The sequence below is a fragment of the Lissotriton vulgaris genome, chromosome 3_1, assembly GCF_964263255.1.
Source record: "Lissotriton vulgaris chromosome 3_1, aLisVul1.2, whole genome shotgun sequence".
NCBI lineage: Eukaryota > Metazoa > Chordata > Amphibia > Caudata > Salamandridae > Lissotriton > Lissotriton vulgaris.
In genome coordinates this window covers 362,598,127-362,619,536 of record NC_141689.1, presented here as the reverse complement: position 1 = coordinate 362,619,536, position 21,410 = coordinate 362,598,127, and the positions used below count along the sequence as shown (strand labels likewise).

At 46.2% G+C, this 21,410-nt stretch overlaps 1 protein-coding gene across 1 annotated transcript in view; it reads left to right on the top strand.

Annotated features, from left to right (window-relative positions):
• Positions 1–21,410, top strand: part of LOC147726456 (complement component C6-like) — a 563,575-nt gene that overhangs the window by 138,300 nt on the left and 403,865 nt on the right. The gene's annotated exons all lie outside the window — the stretch shown is intronic.

The window sequence follows — 21,410 nt, the reverse complement described above, 5'->3', positions numbered from 1 at the left end:
GTCGCCTTGGGCCGCCTCAGGAGCCTCGCCCACACTCCTCACCTCGTCTGCGCTGCTGTCCGCCCTGTGTCCTCCGGCGGCAGTGGGGTCCGCAGCCACCCCAAGGAGCTCAAGCCACTCCGCAAGTAGGCCACGTCCCCGGCCTTGCGTGGAGGACCGCGGGGACTCACGGGCTTCCGCTCCACCACACCAGCTCAGACCATGGAGCCGCAGCAGCGCACCTCAGGCAATCATGTCGGGCCTCTCCACGCCCGCTGTCCGTCTCCCGGTGACCCCCGCTGCAGTCGCCAGCAAGGCCTCATTCTGCAGTCCTCGCCCGGCACCCTCGGCCCTAGGCGCTGCCTCCACTCCGCAGCGGTCCTCGCTCGTGCCTCCGGGGCTCCACCACCGCAACTCCGGTGCCACACCTCGGACTCGAGGCGACCAGCCGGCGCTCCGAGTTCACCGCCTCAGGTAGCGGGCAAAATTCAGGGGGGAGATGCTATATTTCAGGATATTTAGGCCTGGGGCACCGGGAGCACGCGGAGAGCACGACCGCTCACTCCTCCATCTTGGCCACGCCCCTCTGAATTACTCCAATTTAATAGTGTATGTACATTTGTTAGAAAGCGTGTCTTGTGAATGAAGCTTCTCTCATGTACTCAAAGTATCATTTTCAAGAATTCCACTGCAAGTGCCAATGAAGACATGTTGGTGCTAATTCTATGAGTTATTGTTCAAGAAATGTTTCATTTGTATTATACATATCTGGAGTCCAGTTGCTGAAGAAGCAAGCAAAAGATGTCTCATACCTTAAGAAATGGGTTAGTGTTAAATAATTGCATATGTGTAATTATTATGTTGTTGTTTCTGACGTGCCCGTGCACCTTTAACCGTGATCATGCCATGATGATTTGTGTGATTTGACTTGTCATGCTGTTGATGCTCTAAATGAGTGGACAGTTGGAATTTTTCGCTTAGAACTAGGAATTATATACTTTTATGGCTTTGCATTTTCCAGTACTTCTGTAATTTGGGCCTTTATGGCAAATACATTGTTGTTCCCATGGATTTGTGGTTGGATTTTAAGGTGGTTTCCACGTGGCTGACACAAGAACTGCCTAGACAGGGGACGCAAAGCGACTTCAAGAATTGCTAGATGGCAGTACAAGCTTCAGGACTTTCATTTCAATGTAGAATATATCCCTGGTATTAGGAATGTCTTAGCTGACTTCTTGTCTAGATTGCCAGTTCCTGATGACAATGTTGTGGAAGAAGATAAGGATGATGATAATGTTGTGTCAATTTGTGAAATCTCCAAAGGTTGTATTGATGAGGATGCATGGAAATTAGCGTGTAGTAATGATTCTGTTCTTGGTGATATTTGCAATTTTGTAAAAACCCAGTGGCCTCGTAAAGAGTTGTTGTCTGATGAATTTATCCCTTTCTTTCATGTTGCCCAGGAATTGTCAGTAGTAGAAGGTGTTTTGTTTAGAGGTTTGCAATTAGTAGTTCCTCGGGACTTACAACCCAAGATTTTAGATATGGCTCACGAAGGTCATCCTGGGATGACATCCATGAAAAGAAGGATTAGAAGTGAATTCTGGTGGCCAGCAATGGATAAATGCATTGAACGTCATGTTAGAGACTGTTTGGATTGCTGTTTAAGTGATAAATCTCAAAAGCATGTTCAGTGTGAACGGTTTCCCATATCTAGACCTTCACGAGTTTGGGAAAGTGTATCATTGGATATTGCTGGTCCTTTATCGTTTAACAAGAGTGTGATGTACGCAATAATTTTGATAGACCAGTTGTCTCAGTGGCCTGAGGTAAAGATGGTTTCTAGCATAACATCTAGTGTTGTGATCAAGTTTTTGAACGAAGTGTTTGAAAGGGAGAGTTTTCCAGAATCTATTACAACTGACAATGGTGTGCAATTTGTATCCTTGGAGATGAGAGAGTTTATGGAGCGTCATGGTATCAAACATAGACGCGTGTCAGTGTATTATCCTAAAAGTAATGGCATCATTGAGAGATGGATCAGAGTATTTAAGGAAGGTCTTCAGCTTGCCTTGCAGAATGGTAGAGATTGTAAACAAACCATAAGTGAAGTTCTGTGGTGTTATAGAAACACACCCAGGAGTATGGGTGACCTGTCTCCTTTTGAGAAGATGAGAGGGACGAGGTGTGGTTCCAACTTGTCTCAACCTTGGGTGAGAATGCTTGGTTCCAGGAGGTCTGTTAACGTTGATCGTACCCCTTGTGGTGGTCCTTCCCAGTTCAGTGTCAATGATTGGGTCCGTGTCAAGAAGTGCAGGAATGTCAAGTCCGGTGAGTCTCGGTATTCCAGTCCTTTGATGGTCACGCGTGTTGGAAGGCAAGTTGTCGAACTTTCAGACGGTAACGTGTGGAACTTGTCTAGGGTTGTTAAGGTTCCTAGGTGGTTGTGGCCCACGGATGTATCTCCAGGGTCTAAGGTTTCATCCGGCTCGAGGTCTTCCAATGGAGCAGGAAATTGGAGGAAATTCTCGGGTCCTTCAACTCTTCACTGTTTTCCTGAAAATAGGTCTTCCTGTTCTTCTGATGACAATGTGCCAGTCCAACGTGTACAGAGGAAATGTCATGTTCCAGTCTGGTCTAAGGACTGTCATCTTTATAGTTAATTCAATCTGTGCATTCTATAAGTTGCTTTTCAGAAATTTGTACTTATGTCTTTTCTTTCCACAATCCTCAATGTATATTATTTGCTAGTTCTCGTTCTTTACCATTTTCTTGTATTACTGTAATTCTTCCTTTACGAAGGGGAATGTGTGGTGTTGTGAGTCATGCCTGGAATCAGGAACACTGCCGTGTTCTGGATTCCATGGGATGACAGTTACGACCCAGGTTATGAGATATGATGTGTTCTGCTTAACTCCTCAATAAATTATCTTATATCAGCTTTCCTGGCTCCGGAACCAACTTCATTTCAGCACCATCAGCAGATGTGGCTGAGAAATAGATATAGACAAATATAGTATTCTGTGAACAACACAGGAGCTTAAAGAGTCAATGCATTCCTATTAGAGGTTGATGCAGATATTATAAAAGCATAGTGAAGTTAAAAATCCAGAGACGGGTGCTGTTGGAGGCTTTGTTTCAGCTTTCGTGAATGGGCTGAGGTCGGAGATTAGTAATCACATTCAGCCAAGTGAGTGATGCTGGTTGACAAGGAATGTTAATGACATTTTGAAACTGTCTTAGAATAGTAGTGATTAGCTTGAAAAAAATAGAAAAGGCTGAAGGAAAAACTGTTGAGTGCCCAGACCAAACAATTTCGAAGTGTTGAGTGGGTTCAAATATGAATTCCTGTAAGAAATGACATGCATGGAGTCAATGGGATAAATCTAATCACAAGGTGACGAGGTAAATGGTATGATTGAGAATGCTGAAATGTTGAAAAGGTCTACGGCTTGTCATTTATGCAGGAATATCACGCATTATAAGAGGGAATAAGACAGAATTGAAATAGGATTCAGAATAATATACCACCTGCGGTGCAGAAAAATAATGCAAGGTCAAATATGCAGAATATGGGACAAAACATGTAAAGTCTAAACAGTTCAAATGACAGTACCTTCAACTCTGGTAATGTAGCGAAACATGAGAAATAAAATGCCATATGACTCAAATTATCAACAGAATGTCATGATCATCATTGATGAGATGGCAAGAACAAGATCGCAATGAGGGTGCCTGAGGGGGAGGAGGATTGCTTACTTGGAGCAGTCTTGGAAGAAGATCAAAATTTGCCATATCTTGACAGAGAATACAATGGTCATCCTGTTTCATTTTTAGGTCTCGCCTATGCAGCGCCCATGCGCTGCATAGGAGAGAGACCTTTAGCCTCTGCACTGCTTCCGGGGCAAAATCGTGCACGTGTTGCATTGCTTGCAATGGCAACGCGTGCACGACTGGCGATTCCCTTGCTGGAGCTCGCAGCGCCAAATGGTGGCTTTCATCTCACCTTGCTGCACGCTCCCGCAAGGGAATCACGCATTCCCCCCCCTCCCTGCTGCCGCGTGAGGCGCGTGATTGTGCTGGTTTTAGGACTTGTGCCCTGCCCCCAGCGGGCTAGACATCGTAAGTAGCAAACTCTGCGGAAGTGCCATTCAGTAAGCAAATATGTGGGGCTTTGTGAGAATTAGTAAGTGGTTAAGCATGTGGCTTAGACTATAAGCAAGGGAGTGAGTGCACAAGGTGCGGGAGACACCAAGAGTGTCTGTATACGTGGATACAATGATCGCGCAAGGCTGTAAATTGGTATGTTCTGGATTAATAGCGCTGTTTATGTACTACATTGCCTCTAGGAGCTGAGTGTAAATGTAATTTAAGCATAGCAGTGTTTTTTGTAAATTAAACGTGGTTATGCATTGAAATATGAGATCGGAGCCATGTGACGTTATAATTACGTCACCATAAATTACATCACATTAAAGTGATGTTGGGTGCTTTGTTTGTTACTGAAATTTACATTTGTGTTTTTATGGGTGATATTATTATTACCTTACCTACATGCATCTTCAAATAAAGAGCAATATTATATAGTGCATTGTAGCCACCACTTCCGTAATGCACAAAGAAGTATTGAACATATGTTATAGTAATCTCTCTACTCGCCACAGGGGTGTGCTATCCATGCGAGTTAGAACAGAAGTTCCTGATGATTTCTTTTCTGCTGAAAATAAGAAAGTGGTGCCAGTCACAAAAACATAAAACAGGCACTGGCAACGCCTAAAAGGTTTTTTTAATGGGAAGTACTTAAATAATTTAGCAGGTTACAACAATAAAGACACTAAAGGTAGGGCACCTTTTCAGAACAGAATGCATTTGCTGTACCCGCAAAGTAAATTATTGTGATTGATATTAGAAGCTGCCATGTGCATTTTGAGTGGTCAATTTAAGCATAAGCATGAAGCAGGTTCCTACGTGTGTGGGTAAATCACCTCCCGGCAGCTACCCTGTCGGTTAACTTGAAAGTTTTGATATTTCGTCAGTGTTTCATTGTTGATCATTTACTTTCTATTGAATAATCAAAGCACTCCTGCCCATAAATACTATTACAAATATACCCAGTTTCATATGGTAGTTATGGATATGCTTGTTACCCTGTCCCATGCTAGGCAGACCTGTTTTATGTCCTATCTAAAACGTGCCCAGTTCCCTGCTTTTAGAAAGCTACATGGTGTGCTGCCCGTCTCCAAAGCATGCCTGGTTCCACCGCCTCTGATTTTTTTTAAGCCCCAGCTCAGGACATGCCTGAACCACTGCCCCAATATGATGTTTATCCAGTTTAATGCCCCTATCCAAAGCATAAATGTGCCCTGCTTTTTAAGAGATATACGTTTTTTTGCCTCGGTTCAAAATATAGCTGGTGCTCTGTACCTGTCTGAAACATATGCAGTTTCATATTCCGGTTTCACATTTGCCTATAGTCAGCCTAAAAATATGCCTGGTTTCCTACCTATACAAAATATACTTAGTTCTACTTCGCCCAATCCATCCAGGTATCCTAAATTTAGTTTTTTGTCTGCTGCCCTATCGAAAATGAACCCTATCTTGTGCTATTCTAAAATCCTCCAGAAGTTTTTTCTGCTACACGCCGAAATATAGGTGTGTCTTGTCATGACCATGGAAGATATTCTTGGTGTTCTGCCACGCTCAAAAGTCCAAACAATCCCTGGAACCATACCACCATTAATAGAAAAGAAAAGTGTCTCTATCCTCTACCTAATGCAGTATTCCTTGTACCCCACCCCTCTTCCAAATTTCCTCTGCAGTCTTCTTACATCGTTGGCCTTCTGTCCTCGTCATAGGAAACAAGCATTGGCATAGCCAATAGGTCTTGACTTTGGGACCTTATAAGTGCTTAGCCATGCAACAGTTGATGTTGTTGTTCCAAGGATATTGTGCTGCATGACTAAATACTTATAAGGTCCCAAAAGCGAGACCTATTGGCTATGCCAATGCTTGTTAATTGATTCTTCAGTTCATTCTTTGAAAGTCCTGAACATACCTCTTGTTAGAAATGAGGGTCTCGAGTTGGCAAGGGTTTGCACCTTTGTCCAAATAGGGACCCTTCTTCCTAGTCAGGATAAGGGATTTACACTCCTAATATAAACCCTGCTCACCCCCTTGGTAGATTGGCACGAGCAGTCAAGCTTATCTTAGAGGCAGTGTGTAAAGCATTTGCACATAACCAACAGTAATACAGTGTAAGCACTACAAAAGAACACCACACCAGTTTAGAAAATATCCAATATTATTATATACTTCAGAAAAGATCAAAAACGATAAAAATCCATAAAACAGTACTTCAAAATGTTCACTTATCAAAATATGTTTTAAAAATAGTTCCTTGATGTCGATAGCTCTGTCCGGGGTTATCATGGTGTGTCGTGAGCAAACAAATCCAAACAGTTCTGGCTGACAGCGGCATAGCGGGCCAGCTACGGTGTCAGGAAGACCTGCAAACAGTAATTTTTAGAAATGCAGGGTGTCAATGACCTTTCGTTGAGCTTCCGAAACAAGGCGTCTGCAGGCGTTGGTTCCGGAGGTTGGTGCAGGAGTTGTCGGGACCCTTGAAGTCACACACGTGGCAGGTCGATCTCCTCTCTGTTGGAATCAGGAGCGCTGGCGTCTGCAGGTTTCGTGTGCTGCGGTGTGAAGTTCAGCGGTGCGGCGTGCGTTGCCCCCATGTCGTGGTGCAAGCAGCGGCTCAGTGGTGGCGTCGGATGGGATCGTTAGTGAGACCAGGGTCACGGTAAGAGTTGAAGGTTGTGCTCGTCACAGTGCTGGCAGGTCACGGTGCAAGCAGCGGCGTCATCGTTGCTGAAGTGCTGTCGTTGGCTGAAGAACTGGAGTCGATGGCACCGGCATCGGTAGGCCAAGGCTACGGTGTAGGATGAGGGCGGTGCGTCATATAACTTTACGAGTGGTGCCCTCAAACCACGGTGCAAGCAGCGGCGTTGATCCCGGTGTGGGGTGGCGTCATCGGGGATCCCAAGACGTCGTTGTGAAATGAAGTGGTGTGAAGTGCGGTACCCACAGGTCACGGTGCGAGCAAGGGGTCGGTGGTGGCGTCAGATGGTGTCTTCGGTGAGGCAAGGGTCATGGTGCGTCATTGCGGCGGTGCCCTCAGTGGTGCCAAGGCAGAGTCAGGTAGCGAGGCTGTGCGGAGTGCTCACAGGTTGCGGTGTGAGCAGCGGCTCGGTGGCGGTATCAGCAGGCATCGTTGATGAGACCAAGGTCGCGGTGCGGTATTGTGGCGGTGTCCTCTGCGGTGACGTCAGGACACGGAGTCAGCAGTGGCGGTGTAGACGTTATCGAGTGGCTTTTCCTCTGTCGCAGCACAAAACACGCAGTCCCTATTGCTGCGGGCAGAAGAGCTTGAAGTCTTTGTTGTTCATGAGACCTCTTGAACAGGGGGCAAGCTCTACCTCAATCCCTTGGAGAAACTCAAAAAGCAGATTGTAGAAAGTTCAGTCCAGTCCTCTCACTGCCCAAGACAAAAGCAGCCACTGCAGGCCAACACAGCAAAGTATACAGCAAAGTGGTAGGTCCTCCTCACAGCTTCTCCAGCTCTTCTTCTTGGCAGTCTTCTTGATCCAAAAGAGTTCTCAAGTTCAGGGGTCTGGGCCCTAATATTTATATTCCAAAATCCTTTGATCCCTTAGGCAGAGAGTGTCTGTGCCCAGCCAGAACCAGTTCTGCCTTCTCTGGTGTGATTTCCTGGCAGGAGGTGGAGACGGCATTGTCAGAGGGAGACCAGGCTCTTTGAGGTGCAAGGAAATCTCCTCCCACATCCCCCATTGCAGCCCAGGTCTAGTCAGCCCTTTCCTGACCCTACCTAGACTATCTGGAGCCACTCCTGCTCCCCAGCCTTCTGTCATCCGAAACCCAGGCAGGCAATCCACATTCAAACAGAGGCACACAGGATGACTTATCAAGAAAACACCTACTTTCTAAAAGTGGTATTTTCAAACACAGAATGTAAAAATCACCTTCACTAAAAGATGCACTTTTAGATTCTGAGTGCAGGCATACTAAACTTTATTTTCCCACCTAGTTCCCAGGGCATGTTATGTTTGCAAGATGTTATAAATGAACTTCCCATTCTGTTCTATGGGAATCAGGCAGCATTGCAATAGTGAAAAACAAAATGGGCTGTGATTCACTTCAGAACATGCCACACACACCAGGGCTTGTCCTATCGTTCACATACTCTGCGCCCTGCCCACAGAGGTACCTTGGGTCTACCTTAGGGGTGACTGACATGTAGAAAAGGGAAGGTTTAGGGCTTGGCAAGTGGGTGAACTCGCTAAGTTGACATGGAAGTTACAAACTGCGCACAGACTCTGCAATGGCAGTTCTGAGTTACCTTTTTAGGGCTACTCACGCGGGTGGCACAATCAGTGCTGCAGGGCCGCTAGTAGCAATTGGTTTACAAGCCCTGGCACACTTAGTGCACTTTACTTGGGACTAACAAGTAAATAAAATACTCAATCATGGAAACACCAATCCATAACACAATTTACCACAGGAGCACTTGCGCTTTACCACTGATCAGCAGTGAGAAAAGTGCGCAGAAACACTACGACAGCAAAAACAGAGTCAAAACCGGGAGGGTAGAAAGCAAAACCTCAGGGGCAACACGCCAACAGATGCCAAGTCTAACACGTCTCTTGTGAAGAGATGTCCAAGTTGTAGGAATCAGTAGTAAACACATTGTTAATCAAGTTTCAGCGGATGTGGCAGTCAAAATGGAATAAATGCAGTATAAACATCTATTTATTGTATGTGATTCTAGTCCAGTGAACTTGTTTGGTAGGGATCTTCTTTGCATGATGAATAGTGTTATGTATTGCACACCGGATAGTGTTGCAGTAGAAACACAAGATGAAGATCCACTTTTTAAACTTAGCGCAGAAGACTCAATTTGAGATGTACCCAGTTTTGAGAAAATAAGACCTCCCTCCTGATTTAAGACTCACTGTCAGAGAAGAGGTGGTGGATTTTTCAGGAAAATGAATTGGTGTGATTAAAACAGCAGGACCAGTAAGAATAAAGGTAAAACTAGATGCCATATTTTCCAGAACTAGACATTACAGATTATCTAAAGAAGCAGAGGAGAGAATGAAACCAGTGATTGAGAAAATGTCTGAGCAGGGAATCCTTTGAAAGGGTCTCCTGTAATGGGAATTAAGAAACCAAGTGGCAAATGTAGAATTGTTCAACAGCTCTGAAAGATTAATACCATTGTGGTTCATTATTGTCCTATGGTACTGAATCCAGCAGTAATACTGTTCTGAATTCCAGCAGAGGCAGAATGGTACACCGTCATCAATTTGTTTCAAGTGTTATTTTCAATACCATTGCACCAGGATTCACAGTTCCTTTTTGCATTTCAATTTTTGAATAAAGTTCTCATGTGGTGTAGAATCCAATAGGGCTATACAGAAAGCCCCCTTTAATTTTCTCCCAAATCTTAAAAAAGAATTTAGAGAGTTTGATATTGTCATGTAAATCAGTTCTAGTTCAGTATATAGATGACCTTTTATTGGCATCTAAGACAAAAGAGGACTGCAAAGTTGATACAGTGGCATTATTAAATAATTGAGAGGAAAATGGGCATAAAATATGGCCCAAAGAAAGTATTTTGAAAAGGAAGTTATCTATCTCAGACACCATATTAAACAAGCATTGGAAATGCAATAGGTCTTGCCTTTGTTTAAGTTAAAGCTATTTGCTTTGCTAATGGTATTGTATTTTAGCTATGTCTTATTGAGAGTTTGTATGTGATATGTTGTGCCTTTATGTTGGTTGAATTGTAATTGTTATGTGTGAGGTAGTTTAATGCATAGCGTTAGAAGGAGAAGAGCAGTGTTTAAGATCTGGGACGGAGAGTGAGTAGAAGAATAGCCTGAGGGTAATGATGTATAGTGAGGAGGAGAGTAGCATGAGGCAGAAGAAAGGGGAGTGGGGAGAGTAGTATGAGGGAGAAGGAAGAAAGCGTGGAGGAGATTAGCGTGTGTTTGAAAGAAGGAGAGTTTGGAGAGAAGTATGAGCCATAGTGAAGAAGAGAGGAGTAGAAGAGTAGAAGGAGGGATGTGAAAGGAGTGTGAGAAGTAGAGGAGTAGTGTGAGGTAGCAGGAAGGTACGATTATTTGCTTAGTATTAGGCATAAGGAAGTAGATCGTTGTAGAAGAGCAGTGTTAGGGAGATTGTAGGAGAAGGAGGAGGCGAAGACCAGTGTGATGCAGAAGGACTGAGAGTGATGAGGATAAGAGCAGTGGTAGGCAGGAGGATGGAGAGTGGTGTGAAGAAGAACAGTGTGTGCTAGAATGTTTGTGAGAGTGTATGAGAGTAGTATGAGGCATATGGATGTAGTTGTATTGGTAGTGTTGTGTTGTTGGTGTTGGTGGTGGTGGTGGCACTGCTTTGGTGTTGTTGAGCTAATGGTGGTTGTTGATTTTGACATACATCACATACAATAGAGGACACAGTCATTAATGCCCACACTAAGAATACCAAGATAAAGAAGCACGCACGGACTGGTGCATGGTGGCACAGGTACCCAGAAATACACACATACGGCATGAAAACAGCATTGTAATCATTAAAATACCCACTTGGCTTCCAATCATATAAACACACGACATGCATACGAATACTCGGACATCTACAACATGCACAGCCGTGTCCATACAACCGAATAGAGGGGAACACACATATATACATGTATTTGCAACACACACAAGCACACACATAAGGGTACACGCGGGAGGGGTTGGAAAAGAAGAACACCAACCATTCTTCCAGAGCTGCACACACAGGCCACAGGCTGAAAGCAGAGAAGCTGTGCTTGGTGCAGATACCGAAGGGAGAGGTCTCGCACTGCGTGGATGGAGGGTTGGAGGCAGAATGTTGGTGTCTGCACATTTTTTCTGCTTCACTATTGTTGTCCTCTACAGCTCTCTCATTTGCCTCCTAGTTTACCCAGGAGGATCTGCTGACTGCAGGTGTGAAAAGTAAAAGCAAAGCTATAAGGACCCCTTGCAGCGGGAGAAGGCTTCCACGAGAAGGGTCTAAATGGGCCTTGCTCACATCACACTGTGGGGGCCACTGGCGATCCAGCGAGTGGGAGACTCTGGGCGTAGTGTGGTCCTGGGAGGTGCACACCGGCATCAATGTCATTGTCACCTTTTGGACTTGTCTCAGATTGAGCTGATCAGCTTGGGGAGGAAGCCTTTCATTGTCCAGGAACCTGAAACTCAGAGTATACCAGGCTCTGACTTGGTCGGGACCTGATCTTTGGGGAGGCCTGGAAAGAAGCTGCAGAACTCTACTCTGGATGTAGAAAAATCACTACTCTCTGCCCACTCGCCTCCCCACTTTTTCACGACCTTCTCCTTACACAACTATTGGTGGACTCAGATTCATGTGTGGCAAAGCGGTGCCCATGCCTGCACCTGGACCTGTTATGTTGTCTGTTCTGTATTTCAGCAGTGGGATTCTTTTCAGTATTTGTTTTAAGTGCAAACATGCAATATAGCCATTTTAAAGCTGCATGTGAGTGCGTGCGTGTGCATGTGTCAGTGATAACTTTGTTTAACAAGCATTTGCAATGCAATAGTTCCGATTGCATTGCAAATGCTTACGCTTAAAACTGAGCGTGGCGCCGCTTGAAGGACACTGCACTTGTTTTCTTTTAACTTTAACCCTGTGGGGTTGCTTGAGGACTCCCTACAACGGCCCTAAGTTATAGTCTGACCTGGGTACAGATGGGCACATGCCTCTTTGGCTTGGCATGATCATGGGATTTTCTGCAACCCATCCTGGCACAGAAACCATAATCTCATGTGATCACTGTGCGACTGCGGGGTCACAAGTCTGCCGGTGAAATAGATGAGTGGTTTAAGCTCGTGCAATACAGAGGTGTGTATATGCTGTTGATGGCTTGTTCAAGTCCCGCACATGCAATCTGATTAGTTAGATTTCTGTGTAACCTACAGACGACTGGAAGTAAGTCCCACTGGGCCACCTGTCATCCTGCCAGGGTCGATAAAACGAGCATAATTGCGTTTGCTAGTATGACAAGTATTGGTTAAGGAGCCAAGAAAAAATGTGGTGTGTCCTGAACATGATCAAAATAACAAATATTTTGCTATTTCACGTACTCACTCAAACATTGTTCAGAAAGGGCAGGGCTTTTATTCATACTGCTATTCCACTGTGGGAACTGGAGTAACACAAGCTGGTAAGTGTCTGGCAGGCAAACTGCTCCTTGATGTGAGGCGGAGACTTCCAATCAGCAAAGGAATCGGGGCGAGGAGGGGCGGACAGCGGGAGCAGGGAAGGGGGTGAGGCAGAGGAGGCTCTTGGGTGGGGCTGACCTCATTCTTACGTCCCTCCCTGTAGTGTGCTGTCTTTGAAGAATCTCCTTTTGGAAGATGGCCTCTCAACTGGGAGGGAGTGAATGGGAGGGGGTTACAGAGAAACAATTACTCCTGAGTGAGGCGCCCCCGCACCCAAATGTCCTCTCACCTGGGAAATTGGCGGATACGTAGGGATGTGTGGAGGCGGTAAGGCCGAGGTATGGCTGTGTGACGCACGGGAAGCAGGAGACATGGGCAAAGAGAACTTGGCGGTGCTTGCTGAGGCTGACCCCCTCCTTTTGAAGCTACCCCTTTCATAAAGGTGGCCTCTCACCTGGGATTGACGGCGGCCTATGAACATGTTTAAGGTATGGGAGGGCGGAGGGGGCACAGAGATGCCACAGCTCATGTGGAGCTAATCCTCTGTCTAAATATACCTCTTCATGAAGATGGCCTCTTACCTGAAGCAAAGGAGAACAAGGAAAGGCTTGGGTCCTGTCACTGTCCGGCCTGGACCACAGCTATGAAGTAAACAAAAACAAATGGCCGGGCAGATTGAATTATTAGAACAATACACCACCTAGTGAAATCAGTTGCTAGGTTGGACAACCATTTGTGTTGAGTTAATTCTTATTTTATAAAGTTTTTGAAAGAGTTTTTGACATCAAAACACAACACAATATTTACACGAGTACATAAATACATTCAATCCACTGAAATAAACATGTCAAACAGAGTAATTAAACAAAAGAATTGTTACATAAATAGTCACATAGACAACTGTACTATGCCTCAGATAGATCAATTGTTGAGGCACCAGTCCTGAATAATAATGAACAAGTGGACTAACAGATTGTTATATTGGCCTACTTGTCAACACCGACACAAGATACATAGTAAAGTTCATAATAGAGTGCTATGACTAGGAATGACACATGAACTGCTAGGTGATTGCAAGTGTATTAATTAATTCCTATCAAGCCCCATCTATTTTGTATCTTGGACGGAAGGACGTCGACGCGTTTCGAACCCAATATGAGTCTGCGGGTTCTCCTCAGGACACGAACTGGGGGTCGCTGTCACTGTGAAATAACAATTAAAAAGTTGGTATCAGTGATGAAACTACCTCTAGGAACATCCTCTCTCAGACTCATACACTCCTACGGTAAATGCACCTTATTGATGAAGGGTTCAGGTTGCTCCCTGTAAACAGATAAGGTAAAAATATCTGTTTAGGATGTTGTTTAACAGTCCCAATTATACTACGCTTGTTAGCCCCTATTACCAAAACATACCTCATTAATACGCGTGTTATGCGGGGGGCGGGTGCCGGTACACGTTAGTTTTTTAATGTTCAGATCTTGGTTACTACGGAAAAGAGAGGGACCTTACGTTATTGCCAATATATTGTGCGCTACAATTGCTTGACCATTCGGTGTTGTACCGATTCCTACCTTCGTGTTTAAGCAGAGTTCGTTCTGACTGCACGCGTGAGGAAGCGGCAGCCGCCGCACGGGCTTGTCAGCTGTTAACACAAGGAACGTGCGATTAGGGATCTACTAGCATTCGATCATCTGGGTAAACAGATTGAGCATGGCATCTAACTTACTTGTCAGCGGGGTTGCAAACGCTTCGGTCCGGCACCCATCTACCTCTGTGAAACAGACACGTGAACCCGAGGGGGCGTGTCCGCTCGTATTTAAAGAAACTAAAGACCCGGTGTCTGTTGGGAGACGTAGTTTATTCAGCAATGTCTTTATTCTGGGGAGAAGGCTATATTGAAAATCGTGAGACTCGTGTTTGGAGAAACAAGCGTCCCGATGTCTGAGGAGACGTAGTTACATAGGGTATATTTTCAAACAACATCTATTTTCGGGGGTGATCTTAGAGTTCGTAGGATACGGTCACAAGGGCAGCAGCAAGCCATAACAGGGACACGTTACAAAATAAAGGTTCATAGAAAAATTGTTACAGATTGCTGAATTCGTTTAAGTCATTAAGTCCCGACATAGCAGTGTCGAATTTCAAAATGAGGTAGGCCTCTTTTTGTGCCAGTCGTGCGTCTGGGTCACCGCCGGCACCTGCGATGTTTTTAATGCTTGCCAAGATTGTCCAAATATATAAATAAACCGAGCGTGGTGTATTAAACATCTTTAGAGTGCATTTGCTGAGGAAGATTTTTTTTTAACGTTTTTTATTGAACAGGAAAATAATACAACATAACAAATCTTGTGATACAATACACAAATTAATACAAATAAAAATAGACTGAAAGATTATACATAAAAAGCATCAATGGGGAGTCTCCTGTAGTTTGCGGCATTAGCGGCAGCGTATCCTGGCGAACATTTACAGGACTTATACCTAGGGTCCTTTGAAGTACAAACCGCTCAGAAGGAGAACAGATGGAGAGGTTATATCTAGGTCTGTCCCGCAGTTGACAATGGATGGGGGTCGGTCCCTTCTCCACCCTGGGGTTATTGTCCCACTGGAGATGAATGTTGGGATGTGAGCTGGGTCTGCTGTAAATATGTGCGAAAGACACACCATATGTCCTTCGGTCTTGAGGTTGGGGGCTGTAATGTGTCATATATATCAGTCTGCATGTTACAATGGACATGCTACGCATCCATTCTGCCATAGTAGGGCAGTGTTGGCCCCAAAGCGAATTGCTATCTCTCTTTTTGCCAGCATCAGTGCTATGGCTACAAACCTATGACAGCAGGGTAGCAGGGTTTGATATGATTGACCGATCCCAGCAAGTCCAGTCTTGGAGAAGGAATGAGGGGTGCAGCAATTATTTTAGCTCTTGTTTGAAATACCTCTACCCAGTAAATCATAAGACGAGGATATGTCCCGGTCATGTGAGCAAAATCAGCTTCTGGCGCTCTGCATTTGGGGCAACTTGACGATTTGGAATGGTCAAATTTAGCCAATTGGCTTGGGGTAATGTAGACTCTGTGGATGAATTTAAAATGAAAGAGTTTGTGCCTATGATTTAGAGAATTCTTTTTCATTTGGTCAAGACAAAAAGTCCATTCCTTATCTGTCAGTGTGGGACCCAAATCCTCCTCCTCTCATGTCTCGTGCCTGCCTGAGTGCCAAATAAGCTTTATAAACCTTAGTAACCAAGTGTGTTCCCTCCTTGTCGCATATAAGCAATGTGAGTGGGGCAAAGTCTGCTGACGCAGGGCATCTAGTAACCTGGTGGCTATGAAAGTGTCCATATATGTCATCTCGGGGTGTGTACATATGTGCGAAAGTGTGCGCGCCCGGCCATCCGGGAATAGGTATCCAAGGGTGTCCAAACCTAATTTGATGAGGTAAGAGGTAGGAACGGGTTATTGGGTAGCGGGATGGCAGGGGAGTAAAGGGGGCCGTCGCCTAGTTTGTGTTTAAGGTGGTTGATAATGGTTGCATGTCATGGGAGTCCAGAGGGATCCCTTTTGAGATTAGGGCCTCCAATGGGGTGGGATCTGTGAGTTCGCTCTCAGGTTTCGAGTACGGCATGCAAGCATCTGGGTGGAACCAGTGGTGAGCAAATTGTGCCTGAGCCACAAGTAAATAGAGTTGTGGATCTGGGACAGCAAAACCACCCCGGCTATACGGAAGTGTTAAAGTATCCCAGGAAACTCTTGGTCTACGGCCATATCAGTCGTATAAGTATTCCCTGCAGTTGAAGGAAGAAGGCATTGGTAAGTGGGATAGAGATCGTGCTAAATAAATATCAAAATCTGGGCAACACTTTCATTTAATAAGTGCGATTCGACCAGCCGTAGACAGAGGCAGTTGGATCCAGCGTTCAACCTGTGTAGTGAGCTGGACAATTGCCGGACCTTAGTGCCGGACCTTAGTGTAAACGGATAACCTGTTCCTTATCCCTGTGCAGGTGAATACCAAGATACTTGGTGGTTTTGCCGGCCTTATGCAAGGAAAGTTCGGTCTCATCTGCCAGAGCTGCAGCCGTAATGGGAAATAGTTCCGATTTGTCCCAATTTATCTTCAATCCTGACATGGCCCCATAGCGGCCGATTTCCTCTATGAGGGGTTGTAGGTGGTCATTTGGATGTCGAGTAATTAATACAATATCGTCTGCGTACATGGACTTTACCAGAGGTCCTGAGAGGAACAGCAAACAGCGCAACATATGTATTTCTGCATGTGACGGAGCAAGGGGTCCAGTCTATTATAAAAAGCAGAGGGGAAAGAGGGCACTCCAGACGTGTCCCACGTGTGATTGGAATTGGAGAAGATAGAGAGCCATTCACCCGAAGTCGAGATTTCGTGGAAGAGTACAGTAACGTGATCAGGGCAATACAATTACCTGGGATGCCTAATTTGCACAGCGAACGAAGAGGAAAGGCCACTCGAGGGAATCGAAGGCCTTCTTTGCATCCAAGAGGGCTACTGCTGCTGGTGTGGTCGGTTCAATGCGGTTCATGACCAAGAAGACCATTCTCAAGTTTAGCCGTATACCTATGTGGTACGAAGCCTGATCGCACTGGGGAAATAATCTGTTTCCTTAAAAGTGATAGCCTAGAGGACAGCATCTTAGCAAGAATTTTATTGTTAAAATTTATTAGGGATTTTGGACGGAAGGACGCACAATTAGTGGGTTACTTACCCGGTTTTAATAGCCAGAAGATGGTCGCTTCTCGCATGGTGGGGGGGAGAGTTCCTGTCTCCATGGCATCCGCATAGACCTCCAATTAGTGCTGTGCCAGGCTGTCTTTGAATGCTTTATAGAAAACCCCGGAATGCCCATCGAGCCCTGGGGCCTTAGAGCCGGTCAGTGCATCTATAGCAAGTGTGATTTCCTCCACAGTAAAGGGATCTGACAGAAAGTCTGCTTGCCCTTTAGTGAGCCAAACCATCGCAACCTCTTTTAAGTATTCTAAATGTTGGAAAAAGTCCTGGGGTAGCGTGGTCTCATACAGGGATCGGTATTATGCTACCAATTCCTCCAGTATGTGAGCATTGTCCGTGGCCAGTGTGCCGTCCGAGCGTGTCACTGCTGCAATATGCCCAGCACCTCTGGGGGGCCGCAGTAGTCGTGCCATGGTTTTACCAGGGCGCACTCGCTCCCCGTACCTGCGTGCCACCTGGAATTTGCTAAGCAACGATGCTTCCCTATGAGCATGTTCATTAAATTCTAGGAGGAGGGCATTACGTTTATTCTGAGTTTGCGGCTCGGATGGGGCAGTATCTAATAAGGCTATGTCAGCTTCAACTTGAGACTTCTGCGAATCGACCGCAAAACCCCGGCCAGTTTAGATACAACAACTCCCCGGATATATGCCTTAAAGGCATCCCAGAGTGCGGAATATGAGTCCACTGTGCCTATATTCAAAGTAGAGTATTCAGTAATGGCCTCCTGCACCTCAGCCCAAAATACCTCGTCTAGCAGGGCAGAAGCCGGGAAGGACCATCTGTGCTCCCATAAGGCAGAGTGGGGGATGTGTAAGTGTATAAGCATCGGTGCGTGTTCCATAGGGTACGAGGTAACGTATCTACACCCATGGTCCATTGACATCCCAGGGCGTCAGTCAGCAGATAGTCTATGTGTGTGTATGTGGAGTGTGGTGCAGAGTTGAACGTGTAACCAGGGCTTGTGGAATGGTGTACGTGCCAGAGGTCTCGCAAGCTGAAGGAGTGCACAATGCTCTTCATCATTATAAGCGAGCGTGGCTTGGTAATAGCAAGAGGGTTGGAGGAATTGTGTGTATGGCTGATCCAGAGATCCAGGTCTCCCCCCATAAAAATAGTGTTGTAATCATCTTGTGTAATTGTACATGGAGGCTTTAGAAGAAATCAGGGTCATCTACGTTAGGGGCGTAGATGTTAAGGAATAGTACTGTCTTACCTAATAGTGTACCCAATACCAGCATAGAGTAGGTGCTATAGCTTGCGAAACATCTATGAGAACCCCAAGAGGATACAAACGGGGGAGAGCCCGGCATGGGGAGGTGTGTTTCCTGTAGAAATTCTATTTTTACATTATGTCGATGAAGGTAGGCCAATACCAATTTACATTTTGTTGGCTTATTGAGACCCCAAATGTTCCTGGTAAGTAACTTAATTACTACCGCTTGTGCTATGGTCATACCCAGCGATCATGACATATATGTCTGTCTAGCCAGTGGGGGTAATATCCGGCAAGTGTAACAGGAGATGGAGATCTATGGGGAAATGAACAGACAAAAAGACACAAAACATACCAATATGCCAAATAAAAAATTATTATGTTAAACAAATACCTCAGAACCCTCCCACCTCCCACACCTGGGCTCAAAGGCCCGAGAACCTTGCCCCACCCCAATCCACCCCAAAAAAAACCAAATACAAAGAAAGACCTCAATAGTAGTGAATTCGGAGTCATTCCTAGGGTTGGACTACGCCTCGGACATCCGATGCCTATACCAAAGCTTATGTAACTTGTAGAATATGTGCGAAAAATCAAAACAGCAAACCATTTTAAATTGTCTTGAACCACTAGAAGTATATGAGCAAATGATATGCATCAAATAATAACTACTGAGTCAAAACGAAAAGAGCAGAGCCCACTAACAGAGTTTAAAGTCCTCACTCCGGGGTAAATAGTTCTGCAGCGAGCTGCCCATCTAGAGATGAATGGCCGGAGGATCTCGCTGGGCTCCTATGAACTTCCCCCTGTCATTGTTTGCAAAATGCTAAAGTATCTGTAGCGCTGTCAAAGAAACAGGGGTTACCATCCACCAGAACCCGCAGGTTCGCCAGGTATACCATAGCATATTTGAGTCCCAGTGATCGAAGTTGGCACTTGACTTCTAAAAACGTTTGTCGAGCCTCTTAGACCGCAATGGTGTAGTCCAAATAGAAAGAGAGGACAGCCCCTTGGCACTGAACAGGGGATCACTCCCGGGCCAGTCTGAGTATCGTATCACGGTCCCTATAATTAAGTAGGCGCACCACAATGGAGCGTGGCAGAGCACCAGGCGGTGGCCGGGGGCCAAGAGATCGTTGTGCTTATTCCACCACTAAATGTCCGGAGAGATTCTCAGCCCCAAACAGGTCCTTCAACATGTTTTCGATGAAATGCTCTAGGCGACCCATGTTTGTGGGCGCCGCCACTCTCATGATGCAGACGTTGTTTGTGCGCGATCTGGCTTCTGAGTCTTCATTCTTGATCGCCACTGACTTCAGCAGCAGCTCCATCCATTCCAGTCACCGCGTCATGTCCCGAGCCTGGTCCTCAGGGGCAGATATCATCTGTTCCGCCTCCCCCAACCTGACGTTGTGCCCATCTAGACGCTCGCCCATCCTGTCAAGCCTGGATGTTAGGGTGTCAAAGCGAGCATCTATTCCATGTAATCCCACACTGAGCTCCGCCATGATGGCGGAGACCTCGTCTACAGACTGTAGAGGACACATTCGTTCTGGGTCTTCTCCCCTCTCGGGATTGTGGTCGGACCGTTCAGATGTGTCTGGTTAATGGAAGGTGAGTTTACGCTGTTTAGGGTCTCCTCGACCCATTGTTGCAGTGCACAGGTACAGGAGTGGTAAGCAAAAGTCCACACTGGATCTTACAGTAAGGAGTGAGGAAAGACAGGTCTCCAGTATCTGTTTAGGCTGTGTCCAGTGTGGGGAGGTCTCTCACCCTGGGACCACGGGAAGGCAGGGGTGCACAGGGCCTCTGTATGTCCAGGTGCAGAATGGTCCCCAGGCAGCTCACGGGGGCGCCAAGATGCCCACCTGAATGTACCCCAGGGCACAAGTGTACTGTCAGCCCCGCCCCCTGGATGGGGAGCGCAGTAGGGAAAGGACCTGGATTCCACCCCACTGTCACGTTATGGCCCGTGGTTTGATCTTGTGTAGGGGGACAAATGCTGATGCTCCATCAAGGCCTCCACGGGCATGAAGCAATGCGGCAGAGGTTCCAGAAGCCTCACTTATTTCAGCGAAATCTGTGAGGGGAGACACTCTTGGCAGAGCTTCTAATTTCAAGGCCCCCATATGGAAGTTCGCTGTGTTGCCCAGCAGGGAGGTGTTGGGCTTGACCACTGTTCTGCTGGAGCCAGGGGGTACTTAAAAGAAAGAGTGAAAAGGAAAGTCAGGGGAGGCCCAGCAACTTCACAAGTGCCCTTTGAAATCACCGGGCAAGAAAAGGTCCCTCTGATGGGTCGAGGAATGCGGCAAGGACCCAAGGGGGTATGGACCATAGGGCGATCGCCTCTGTGAAAATCACTGAAAGTTTTGACCTTTGGGCGTGGGGAGTTGCATCTTCCAGCCAGAGCGCAGCACGGGGGTAGGGAGGGTAGGGACGGGAAGGCCCATTAGCCCACTAAATTTACAATGGCCCATTTGGATCTCTGGGCCAGCTCTGTGGGGTTTGTGGGCAACAACTGGGCCCGGGCCATGACCCCTCTGCTCCCCACTCACCGGTCTCCAGGTGCCAATGGTCTCCCTCAGTTCGGTGTCACAGCAGACGAAGTTCTTTCCACTGCCGTGGTGATCGCGACTCCCCAAAGAGGTGGCGAGACTCGGCGGACCTCCGCCGCCCCAGCCTCAGGCTCACCCGTAGACCCTGTCTCTACGGGGCCTCTGAGCCGGGCCAGGCCTACTCTCCGGACTTCTCAGTGACGTCGCTCTCCGTTGTTGGGCCAAAACAGCCCCCCACACTCCGGCTCTTGTGCCCAGTTGGATCACAGCACGTTCCGGTGAGTGCTCACGTCGTTTCCAGCGGCATATGTTAAGTGTTTAATGATGTTCGGCAGTAGTTTTAGGCATCAGGTGCCGGAGCTTCAATGCCGTGTGGCCATTGTGGTCGACGGCTTGGCCACACCCCCAAGGAAGCTTTTTCATTTTTTAAGAAATGAGTTAGTGATAAATAATTGTGTTGGTTTAACTTTTACGCTGTTGTTTCTGATTTGAGAATCTATTAATAGCTTGTGTGATTCATCTATAAAGCCTTTGGGATTCTGCCTTTTTTTTTAGTTCTTTCACAGTTTTCCTTGTAGATGACTTGTCATGCTGTTG